This window comes from Phoca vitulina, unplaced genomic scaffold (assembly GCF_004348235.1).
Source record: "Phoca vitulina isolate PV1807 unplaced genomic scaffold, GSC_HSeal_1.0 scaffold58, whole genome shotgun sequence".
In the NCBI taxonomy this organism is placed as follows: Eukaryota; Metazoa; Chordata; class Mammalia; order Carnivora; family Phocidae; genus Phoca; species Phoca vitulina.
In genome coordinates this window covers 10,269,725-10,281,179 of record NW_022589761.1, presented here as the reverse complement: position 1 = coordinate 10,281,179, position 11,455 = coordinate 10,269,725, and the positions used below count along the sequence as shown (strand labels likewise).

The following is an 11,455-nucleotide window of genomic DNA, read 5'->3' as shown; positions in this document are numbered from 1 at the left end:
GGGGGAAGGAATAGAGCCCCCAAACTCAGGTTCCAGGGGACCCACATTGCGGTGTGGGCAGTGGTGAGACTCCTAAGGCTCACGAGAATGCCCCCCTTGGGTCAGGAGAGACACCGTGGAGTGGGAAAGGGTGTGAGTGGAACAACCCTCCCCGGTGAACCCCGGAGGTCCCTGGGGCTGACCTGGAAATGGGGAGCCTGCCTGTGTCGGGCTCCCTGCTCAGTGTGGAGTCTACTTCTCCCTCTCCCTCTGCCTCTTCCCCCACTCGTACTCCCTCTCTCATTCACATAGAAATAAATAAAATCTTGTTTAAAAAGTCCATACCCCCAAAGTGACGTACACATGCAATCCACATTAAAATCCTAATGGCATGCTGGGCAGGAAGGAGAAAAAATTCATCCTTCAATTCATACGGTATCTCAACAGACCCCAAGGAGCCAGAACAATCTAGAAATAGTAGAAGTGGGAGGCTTGTACTTCCCGATTTCAAAACATATTACTGAGCTACAGGAAACCAAAGAGTGAGGTCCTGGCGTAGACACAGAGACACACACATAGACCAAATGAACAGAACAGAGAGCCCCCAAATTTCAGAGCCTCCCACACATGGCCAAATGATCTTCCCCAGGGTGCCAATCCCACTCGAATGAGAAAGGACAGTCCCTTCAATGAAAAGGCTTGGGAAGAATGGATATCCACATACAAAGAAGGAAACCGGACCCTTCCTTTCTACCAGACACAAAAATTAACTGAAAATAGATAATGCGTCTCAACAGAGAACCTAAGACCGTGAAGCTGAGAGAGGAGAAGGGGAGAAAAGCTTCATGACATTGGATTTGGCAATGATGTCTGGGACATGACGCCAAAAGCACAGGCAACAAAAGCCAACGAGAAAACTGGGGCCATTTCAAGCTTACAGACTGTTGGCCCACAGGAGAAACAATCAACTTGGGGAAAAGGGAACCTACACAATGGGGAAAAGATTGTAATTCTTATGTCTGGTAAGGGATTCAAATCGAGAAGATGTAAAAAACTCTAAAATTCACAACAACAAGGAAAACAAACTACCCAAGGAAACAATCTTGAAGAGGCAAAAATCTTGAAGAGGCATTTCTCCAAAGATACGCAATGGCCACCAAGCTTCTGAGAACAGGCTCAGCACCAGTAATCATTACAGAAAACAAATCAAAGAACAAAGACATATCATGTCACACCCGTTAGGATGGCCACCATCAACAACAATAACCAAAAGAACCCAAAACCCAAAAACCGTAAAACAACTCGTGTTGGGGAGGATCTGGAGGCATTGGAACCCTGGCCCGATGTCAGTGAAAATGTAAAATGGCCCATCTGCCGTGGAACAAGGTGCAGAGTTTCCTCCAAAGGAAGAAATAGACTTACCATGTGATGGAGCCATCTCACTCCTGATGTTACAGCCATAAGAATTGGAAGCAACGTTCCGAAGGATACTTGCACATCCCCGTTCGTTGCAGTGTTCTTCTCCAGAGTCAAGCACCCACATGTCCACACACAGAGGAATGGAGAAAGAACCGGAGGCATCTACATACAACGGAAATTTCTTCAATCTTAGAAAAGAAGGATATTCTGGCCCTTCTGCCAAGTGAAATGAGCAAGTCACAGAAAGACAAATACCCTATGATTCTCCTGACACGCGGTATCTAAAGTAGTCAAATGTATAGAAACAGAAAGAACCATGGGATCCAGTGGGGGCAGGGAAGAGGAAACGCAGAGCTGTGGGTCCAGATCTTCAGTCACAAAATGAACACGTGCTAGAGATGCGTTGTATGGCAATGAGATTTGTATACCCCCGCTCTACCGTACACTGGTGTATGGCTAATGGTAGTAAGTGTAATGTTATTGTTTTTAACCTGCTATCCTTTTTAACAGATTTCTTTAAGAGAGAAAATTGGGGTGAAGAGTCTGGGGCCTTTGAAACCTTCTTGCCTTCAAAGAGGAAGTTCTGGGTGTGACAAATACAAAGTGTTGGTGGGTGAGTTTCAATTCCTGTTCTCAATCAGGCCGTTTCACCCCAGATGGTTGCTTGTGGGGTCTCTGAACCCCTCAAGAGCCCACAGTGGGGAAGCGGCTCAAAACTCCAGTGATGATCGGGACATATCAGGAGAAGGGCCGGGCAGGGATGGAAACAGGGGTAGAGGAGGTAGCAGTGTGGAAGGGGGACAGATGAAAGGATTCAAGAGAGCTGAGGAACCTAAGATGTGACATCAAAAAATAAAAAGAAAGTGGGGCGCCTGGGTGGCTCAGTTGTTATGCGTCTGTCTTCGGCTCAGGTCATGATCCCAGAGTCCTGGGATCGAGCCCCGCGTCGGGCTCCCTGTTCGGCGTGAGGCTTGCTTCTCCCTCTCCCACTCCCCCTCCATGTGTTCCCTCTCTCGTTGTCTCTCTCTGTAAATTAATAAATAAATAAAATCTTAAAAAGAAAAAAAAGAAAAAGAAAGAAAGGAAAAGAGAAAAGGGGGTGCCTGGCTGACTCAGTCCATAGAGTAGGAGACTCTTGTGGTGGTCTCAAGCTTACTTCAAAAAATAAAAATAGAAGTTCTTGGGTGGCTCAGTTGGTTAAGCATCCAACTCTTGATCTCAGCTCAGGTTTTGATCTCAGGGTTGGTGTTCCAGCCCCGTGTTGGGCTCCGTGCTGGGCATGAAGCCTACTAAAAACAATGTGTCTTCACTAAAAATAAAATTTAAAATAATGGGAATCAAAAAGGCAGAATGAGGACAGGGGATGGTGTGGAGGGAGACACCTTAGATGAGCAGGTGGGGAAGCTCCTGAGTCAGGTGCTCTGTGTGGCCATGGGAGCTCCCTTGTGTTTAAGAAAACCTTTGCCTTTTCTGAAATACTAAATAGAATTAGCACCCTAAAGGGGAAGCGTCTAGCAGGCAGTGCAGAGGAGAGAGGAGGAGAGTCACTCATGGCGGTAACAAACGGTGAGGGCAAAGAGGACACTTTGCAGAGGGCACAAAACATGCCTCTTGGTTCCTCCCACTCACGGGCTCCAGGATAGGCATGGAGGGAACCCCTCCGAGCGGGCAGAGCTGCAAAGTCAAAGAAAGGGAGCAGAGCAACTGCTTCTTGGAATATCAACCATCCTCACCCAAGAGAGCCAGATGGTGCTCTGGGGCCTGTCCTCTTTCTGGGCTCAAGGGTACCGTTGGAGTTCACATTGAGAGACGGGATTTCTTACCACAGGTTTGACCCCCACGCAGCCCTGGGACGTGGTAGCCACGATGGGCTCACCAGGCCTGGGCTTGTTGAGCGGACCTTCCCTTTTTGGAGGAGTCTTTGCAGCTTGGGTCCACGAATCCCGGCCTCCCCCCTGCCAGTGGCCTGAGGGAACTTCCGTGCGGGGGCTGCCCTCCCGGGTCCACGTGGGCAGGGATGAAGGCACCTGATGCATCTGAAGACCCAGAGGAAGGGCCCTGGCTCAAGAGAGACCATGGAGGGGAGAGGGTGTGCGTGGAGCAACCACCCAGCGGGGCATCTCTCCTGGGGCCACCTGGAAATGTGCAGCCTGCCGTGTCCTGGCTCTTGCGCCCCATCACTCACGACAACGTATTTCATCAACAGCGTCTATTACAGCTACAAGAAGTCCTGTCACTCTCAAACGAAACACAGGGACCCGGGCCTGAAGGCCCTTGAGCTCCCTTGGACCCACTGCTCCAATATTGTCGGCACTTGTCGGGTGGTTGTAACAGGAGGGCGCTGCACGCTCTCGAGGGTGAAAAGTCTGTTCCACTGCACTGCTTGGAGCACCTCGACTTCATACACAGTTTGTGACTCTGAGTCGTTTCACATTAAACCCCCTGATGGTGGGAGACATATGTCCTCAATGGGCAAGTTTGCATAAGTGTTTGAAATAGCACATAGGGGCTCCTGGGTGGCTCAGTCAGCTAAGTGTCTGCCTTCGGCTCAGGTCATGATCCCAGGTCCTGGAGTCGAGCCCCACATCGGGCCCCCTGTTCAGCGGGGAGCCTGCTTCTCCCTCTCCTCGCCACTTGTGCTCTCTCTCACTATCTCTGTCGCCCAATCTCTGTGTCTCTCTCAAATAAATAAATAAAATCTTTTCCTTTAAGATTTGTATTTATTTATTTGACAGAGACAGAGAGAGACACAGCGAGAGAGGGAACACAAGCAGGGGCAGTGCAAAAACAGAAAAACAGAAAAACTGCAAAAACAGAAAAACAAACCAAAAAACCCAAATCATTTGATTCATAGAGGCAGACAAACTGAATAGACATTTTCTCAAAGGAGACATTTGGCTGGCCATCAGGTACACGAAAAGTTGCTCAACATCCTTAGTCATCAGGAAATGCAAGTCAAAACCCCAGTAATATTGCTCCACACCTGCTAGAATGGCTATTATCAAAAAGACAAGAAAGAACAAGTGCTAGAGAGGACGGAGAGCACAAGGAACCCTTGTGCACTCTTGGTTGGAAAGGAAATTGGCCCAACTACTATAGAAAGCAATATGGAGAGTCCTCCAAAAATTATAAATAGAACTACCATCTGATCTAATGATTCCACTTCTGGGTGTATCCCCAAAAGAAATGAAATCACTGCTTCACAAATATATCTGCATCCCCATGTTTACTGCAGCATTATTCACAAGGGCCAAGACACGGAAACAACCCGAAAGTCTGTCAAGGGATAAATGGGTAAAGAAAAGGTGGGACCTTATACAGTGGAATATTATTCAGCCATAAAAAAGAAGGCACTCTTGCCATTTGCAACAACATGGTTGGACCTTGAGGGCATTGTGCTAAGTGCAACCAATCAGCCAGAGAAAGATACCGCAGGATCTCACTTATAGGTGGAATCTTTCAGAGAACCGTTGGCGGTTGCCTTGGCTGAGGGGCAGGGGATGGTGAGGATGAGTAAAGGTGAGCAAATGATAAAATCTTCCAGCTAAATAAGTCCTGGAGGGGGGATGCACAGCATAGTGACTACCGTTAACAATACTGCACTGCATGTTTGAAAGTTGCTAAGAGAAACAATTATGACTACGTGAGCTGATGGACATTAACTATCCTTATTGTGGTGATCATTTCACAATATGTACATTGGTCAGATCCGTGTGCTCTACACCTGAACTACACCTCGACTAATACCATGTTAAATGTCAATTATATCTGTGGAAAAAAAGATATCAAAAGCAGTATTTGTGTCTTCTCAAGTCCTCAAACGGAAAACAAAATTGAGTGAAGGACATAGAGTGAGGGTGTCACGAGGAGGTCTTTCTCCTTTGTCTAAGACGGTCAGTGAAACCCTCCATGGGCAGGGGACATCTGAGCGAGACCTGAACAGACAGACGGGCAGTCCTGTAAGTCTCTGGACAAAGATTATTCCCAGGAGAGGGAACAGCTCATGAGATGCCCAGGGCAGGAGCTTGCTTGAGTGTTGAGGAAGGGTCAGGAAGCACGGCAGCCGGAGCACATGGGGTGAGCGGGACAGCAGAAGCAGGGGCAGGAACCAGCTGCACAGGGGCAGTGCTGCTACTCACGGGGTTGTCTGCAAGGAGCCAAGGAGCTTGGGCCAGAAAGCAGATGGTCCACATCACTAAGCGCCCTGTTGATTTCCAGTGACATTTTCTTCATTGCAAGACTTTCTCTACCAAAGCTCTGAGTGCTGAACCCTCTGGCAGAAACTCCTCATGTTCTTGCCGACCAACACTCTGAGTAGCCCCAATGTAGGGCCTGTGGGGAGGAGGTGGGGAAGGACTTTGGATCTTGGTGTGATTGAGATGTGAGTAGACAGGAGGGTTTTGAGCAGAAGAAGAACGACCTTGGGCTTGAAAGGAACTCCTCTCCGAGGATCAGAGATCTTACAGTGAGGAGACTTGTACGGGAAGGTGGGGACAAGGAGGCAGCAGGGAGACCTGTCACGAGACCATCACAATACCCTCATTTAGGAGTGATGGCGGTTTGGACGAGTGCTTGCACTCTATTGATAGGCTGTAGACAGATGGCAGGGTTTTTGGTGGACTAGAAGCCTCCAGGATAATGCCAAGATTCCTGGCCTGAGCCCCTGCAGGATGCACTTGACTCTGCCTGAGAAGAGGAAGACTCAGGGAGGATGAGGTCGGGAGGTGGCAGGAATTAAGGTCTCGGCTGAGGAGATGCCCCGATGAGGTCTAGGAGAGATGCCCCAGCTTGACTTAACTCATGCTCCTCCAGTCCCCTTGCAAAGCACATGAAAGCCCGATGAGCTACACACGGCAATTCCTGGACTCAGTGATACCAGAGTCACACGTGGGCAGTGTGGGTCTGTGAGATGCTGGTTGCGCCTCCCGGGCACTCAGGGCCACAGGGCCACTGGATCCCAACCTTGGTGTGACCAAAAGGCTGCAGAGGTGCGTGGCCCCAAGCCAGCACAGCATCTTGATTTCCCAGGGTTTCCCCTCCAGGAAGTAGCAACAGCTTCCTTACCAAGCTGTCTCTCCAATCCTACCTTGGAGGTCTTTCTGGAACCTGCAACTTAAGCCTGCTTCCAAATATAGGAGTAAAAAATTAAAAATTCAGTTAAAGAAGTAATATTTCTCTAAAAAAGGAAGGCAGGCCATTTAGGGACTGGTGATGATCCTGGGTCATCCATCAACCGAAGATTACGAGTTTTTAATTCCGTCCCCTGATGTCAAAACAGAGAGAGAGACAGAAAAAAGTCAGCCCCCAAGATATGTCATATGGACAAACACTGAAGAAGTCTGGGCTTCTTGGACGAATCTTAATCAGGTGTGTAAGGCTGGCCCAGAGCAGACATATCATTTTGATGCAGCTGACCCACAACCCCAGAGAGATGTGACCTTGCCGTCATGGAGCCCCCTGCAGCTCCAATGGTGAAATTATTACTCTAGTCCTGATATTCACACTGTGAGCAAAACGGGTCTGGCTCGCTCCCGCCGACGTTCCCTTTCTTATATTGGTGACCACACTGGACGTTGCTGTGTGTTGGGTCTCAGATGATCCCAGGAAAGCCCCGGCTTCTCTGTCTGGGGCCATGCCGGGGAGATCTGCCAGGAACAGCACCAGCGCCCCTGGATGGAGCCCCAATCGTCTCTGCTCAACAGGCTCTGAGGCTACTTAGTGAAGTTTCACCTTTAGGCGCTAAGGTCTTCCCTCTTGGAAAATGGGGACTCAGACAGATCTTCCCCATCACCACAACACACAAAACCTCTTCCAGTCCCTACCTCTGCAGTATTTTCCTAAGACCAATATTTAGTGTAGACATTATGATGTCTATTTAATGCCATTATATTTGAGCCAAATAGTTGTGATCACCCGGCTCCCGACCTTGATTGTGGACTCAAAAATGTGTATCCCCGAAGTACATCAGGGCTGGAGAACATTCCCTCCGTGAGCTGGACAGAGGGAAAGGGGTGGAGCCAGCTAGAGACCTATGAGGACCCAAAGAGAAGTGAAAAAGCCAAACTGCTGGTGCTCATTGCCAACCTCCCAGGTTACCCTGTGGTGGTGCCGCCCTCTGGTGGTTGAAGTATGCATTACAGCCCCTGGTGGCATCATACCTTTCTTTTTCCAAGAGGAGACTATCTGTCACCATGGTCACTCCTGGGGCAACCAGCTACATCAACGGCAGGACCCAATGTAAAGTGAAAATGCAGGGCTCCTTGTTCAAAAATCATTAAGAATTTCAAGATGGCAAAAGCACAGTACTACACCCGGCCACAGGCCCTTGTAAATGCTTGAGTGATTGCACAGATCACCAGCCTGGGAAGCCAGCCCTGCCTCACAGGGTAATGGATGTATTCATCCTCCATGTGAATTCCACATCAACTCAAGCCACCTTAAACCTACAGAAACGGTGAGCCCTGGCTGTCTTGCAATCCCCAACGGCAGAGCTTTGAGTTTCCTTTCTTTTGAAAATTTCACCTGGTATGTGGCTCTGGCCAAATCAATGACCAAATTGGCGATGATGCTAGCATGAAAAAAATCAATGAAACACATTGACTATATAAAAGTCTATAGTTACCCTCAAAAAAGAGGCAGCAAAACCCATCCCCTAACCTATCCCCGCTGGGGGTACCAAGAAACAACTCCTCTCCCTGAAAGCCTGGGTCCTGTCCTTCCAGCAGATACCAGGGTTCAGGGGTGAGGGAAGCCCCTTTGCACGGAAGGTGTGTGTGTCTGAACCCAGAGGGATGACAGTTAGTGACTGTCCTTGTACACAGTGGGTTCAGGCCAGGAACAGGATGGAGGATGGGGGTAGTGGGATGAGGGATGGGGTCTGGGGATGTGACATCCACAGGCATTAGGTGTCCCCTCAGGGCCCCACAGGATCTGAGGGATTAGAGAGAGAATGCTGAGGAGACAGATCTCCCCATTCCTATTGGGTGGATGGTTTTCTCGCCCTCGAAGGGGACGATGCATGAGTTTCTTGTGATCGCCATGACAAATTACCACACACTGTGTGGTTTAAAACAAGAGAGAGTTTATTCTACCACAGTTCTGGTGGCCAGAAATCCAAAATAAAGTATCGGCAGGACCACATTCCCTCCAGAGACTCTAGGAGACATTCTGTCCCTTTCCTCTTCCAACTTTTGGTGGCCGATGGCATTCCTTGGCTTGTGGCTGAATCACTCCAACCTCTGCCTCTGGCTTCATGTGGCCTTCTCCTCTGTGTGTCTTCTCCTCTTCCATTTCTTATAAGGACACTTCTCATTGGATTTAGGACTCACACAGATACCCCAGGATGATTTTATCCCAAGATCCTTAACTTCATTGTATCATCAAAGAAACTTTTTCCAAATAAGGTCACATTCATAGGCTCTGGGGTTTAGGACGTGGACATATCTTTGTGGGGGCGGGGGGGGTCACCATTCAACCCACTACAGACAGCCTGACCCTCTGGTCCAGTCCCTGATGGGATTAGGGGTGATGTTCAGAACAGCACACATGGGGCTTCCCCTAAACTGTGATGAGCCCCCCTAAGTCTGGGCTTGCCCGGCAGTCTACGGGGGGGGGGGGGGGGGGGGGGGGGGGACTTGGAGGGGCAAGCAGGAGGCCCCAGGAGAAATCTGCCAAACAGACTCAAACATGGACCCCCAAAGACCACCAGCCTGAACCCTAAACACAGTCAAGTTTTTAGAAAAAGAAGGGCTTTCTAAATATCACGTGCAGTGTGGGACCCTTGTATAGATCCTGGCTAGAGAAAAATGGCATAAAATACATTTGGGGACAAGCAACAAAAGTGAAAATCATAAACTGGACCTCATCAAAAGTGAAAACTTTTGGGGCGCCTGGGTGGCTCAGTCGGTTAAGCGGCTGCCTTCGGCTCAGGTCATGATCCCGGGGTCCTGGGATCGAGCCCCACGTCCAGCTCGCTGCTCAATGAGGAGCCTGCTTCTCCCTCTGCCTGCCACTCTGCCTACTTGTGCTGTCTCTCTATCTCTCTGTCAAATAAATAAATAAAATCTTTAAAAAAAAAAAAAAAAGTGAAAACTTTTGTGCTTCAAAAGACATCGTCACAAAAGTAAAAAAAACAACCCGCACAACAGGTGAAAAAATTTTGCCAACCACATATCGGATAAGGGACTTGTATCTGCAATATACAAAGAGCATACACAACTCAATAATAAAGAAACAAATATTTCATATTAAAAATTGGCAAAGGATATAGACAGATGTCTAAAGAAGATATACAGGGGCTCCTGGCCGGCTGTCGGTGGAGCATGCGACTCTTGATACGACTCTTGAGGTTGTGAGTTCGAGCCCCACCTTGGGTGTAGAGATTACTAAAAAATAAAATCTTAAAAAAACATTTTTTTTTAAATAAAGAAGATATACAAAGGACCAATAAGCACGTGGAAAAATGCTCAACATTATTAGCCTAAGTGAAATGCAGATGAAAACCACAGTGGGGTACCACTGGCCACCCATCAGCACGGCAGAATCACAGACGGATAGTATGAATCCTCATACACTGCTTGTATGGGCTGCTTTGGAAAATATGAGGGCCGTTCCTCAAACCATTAAACATCGAGTTACCATATGATGCACCCATTCCACCCCTAGGCATATGCCCAAGAGAAAGGAAAACATACATTCCTCCAAAACTCTTACATAACACTTTATTCCCAATAACCAAAATGTGGAAACAACGCAAATGTCCATCAACCTATGAATAGACAGACAAATGCGGTATAGCCAGACAGTGGAATATTATCTGATCATAAAAAGGAATGGGAGGGCGCCTGGGTGGCTCAGTCAGTTAAGCGTCTGCTTTTGGCTCAGGTCATGATCCCAGAGTCCTGGGATTGAGCCCCGCATTGGGCTTCCCTCTCAGTAGGGAATCTGCTTCTCTCTCTCTCTCTCTCTCTCTCCCCCTCTTGCCCCCCCCCCACTGCTCATTCTCTCTCTCTCAAATAAATAAATAAAATCTCTTAAAAAATGGGGCACCTGGGTGGCTCAGTCGTTAAGCGTCTGCCTTCAGCTCAGGTCATGATCCCGGGGTCCTGGGATTGAGCCCCGCATCGGGCTCCCTGCTCAGCGGGAAGCCTGCTTCTCCCTCTCCCACTCCCCCTGCTTGTGTTCCCTCTCTCTCTGTGTCTCTGTCAAATAAATTTTTAAAAATCCTTAAAAAAATATTTTAAAAAATGAAAATAAAGCTGTTCATATATTTTAAACAGAGCCTTTCAGCAAGTCTGGGGCAGATCCTATTGCTCTGTTACCAATGACCACAGACTTGTGGGGAAGTTTGAACATGGACGGGGTATTCGATGTTAGGGAATTATGATTCTGTCAGGTATTGCCAATGGCGTGAGAGGGAATGCTCATCTTCGAAGAGAGGCAGCTAGAAACATTCAGGGAGAGTGTGATGACGTCTGTAATTAAGTCATAAATGTTCCAGAAGAAAACTAGTAGATGATAGATAAGTAGAGACAAACGGATGACAAATACGACCCAAAAAATGATGACTCTGTGGTGGATATGTGACTGATTTTCTTTCTGTTTGTATGTTACACGTTTTTCGAAATAAAAAGATAAATACTTTCCTCTCTATGTAAACATCAACATCAGGCAAATGTGTGTCCGTATCCTATTTAGAGAGGAAAACAGATGGGATGGAAATTCCCAATTTAAGTAAACTCTGGGGAGGGCGCCTGGGTGGCTCAGTCCGTTGAGCATCGGACACTTGATCTCAACTCAGGTCTTGATCTCAGGGTCGTGAGTTCAAGCCCCACATCGGGCTCCATGCGGGGCCAAGGGAACAAACTCTGGGGATATCAGGTGCTAAACTCCCACCTCATGAAATGTAAGCTCTCCAAGAGCCAGAGTATCTGAGGCCCTGACTGCTGAGATCCGCCCCCAGCCTGGCACTGGCCCCTTCCCCAGGCGGTTGCCCCCGCCGGTCCGAGGGCAGCCAGCAGCCAGGGTGGGCGTGGCACAGGGCGCTGGAGCCCAAAGG

At 48.5% G+C, this 11,455-nt stretch overlaps 1 long non-coding RNA gene across 1 annotated transcript in view; it reads right to left on the bottom strand.

The window, feature by feature from the left end:
- LOC116623433 overlaps window positions 1-2,269 on the bottom strand; it is a 10,455-nt gene extending 8,186 nt beyond the window's left edge. The window contains exon 1 of the long non-coding RNA XR_004297708.1: window positions 1,402-2,269. This is a non-coding gene — a long non-coding RNA (uncharacterized LOC116623433). The remainder of the gene's footprint in view (window positions 1-1,401) is intronic.
- Between the last annotated feature and the right edge of the window lie 9,186 nt (window positions 2,270-11,455).